General features: G+C 37.9%; 1 pseudogene; it reads right to left on the bottom strand.

Annotated features, from left to right (window-relative positions):
* Window positions 1-946, bottom strand: LOC115983337 (annotated as a pseudogene).

Here is a 946-nt window from a genome sequence, read left to right as displayed (position 1 = left end):
TTACAAATCAGTAGTCAAGACCAAAGTTACTAAAGAGTGACAGTCCAAGTGATATATGAACAAGTGTGAATTGATGAAACACCATGTTAAGGCCCCGCAAATAACAATCTCCATTCTAAACCATCTCTTTTGACCATAACAACCTTCATTCTTGTCTTGACCGGTAGTCCCCTCACTTTTGGAACTCACGGAACTCCCTACACCTATAGCCAGATAAATTACCCACAAATTTAAGAAGTTTTCTATAGTATCAAAAGAAATTGAAATGAAAAAGAAGACTTATGTATGTTGGTTACATTACCATTAGGAGTAGGAGCAGGACTACCATCACTTTGATTAGAACTCCTTCCCAATTGGTAGAAAATTTGAGCTTCTGGTGAATTAGGATCCAAGTGTAGAAGAGCTACATCCATGACCAAGCAAACATGTCAAATTAGTGTGTCAAATATTAGCCACTTCTAGTGACATTTATCCTTTTTTTTAAAGTAGTGTAAAACCGAAAAAAACTCTTTAGCACTCACCATTCATTTCTTACATTGAATTTCATAAAAATTTATTAGCTAGAACAAAACAACTCTTATAGCTAAATGCATACCATACCGGAACACTAGGAGACTTTAGCAGGGGCATGGCAAACTGAAGGCAGGCCCAAAGCAAGTGTTACATTAATCTGTAGTCCTAATTCAGGATCATTACGATCTCTGATGATAACACACAAGCACTTCTTGTTGTCATTTAGGACTTGTTTAAGACCAGTGCAATAATCTGGTGTAGGTGCTTTCTTTTGACCACTAAGGCAAGGCAGACATGTAGCCAGTCCTACTAGTTGCTGTGCACATTCCTCTCTGTCTTTGGCTGCATCTGCCATTGTATAGCTAATCATAACTGACATTAGCACTGAAAGGAATGGAAGTATCAAAGTGCTTGGGTGTAAGGCTATTGCCAT

Source organism: Quercus lobata, chromosome 4, assembly GCF_001633185.2.
Source record: "Quercus lobata isolate SW786 chromosome 4, ValleyOak3.0 Primary Assembly, whole genome shotgun sequence".
Classification (NCBI taxonomy): domain Eukaryota; kingdom Viridiplantae; phylum Streptophyta; class Magnoliopsida; order Fagales; family Fagaceae; genus Quercus; species Quercus lobata.
Note: the sequence above shows the minus strand (reverse complement) of the source record. Positions and strands in the feature narration are given on the sequence as shown.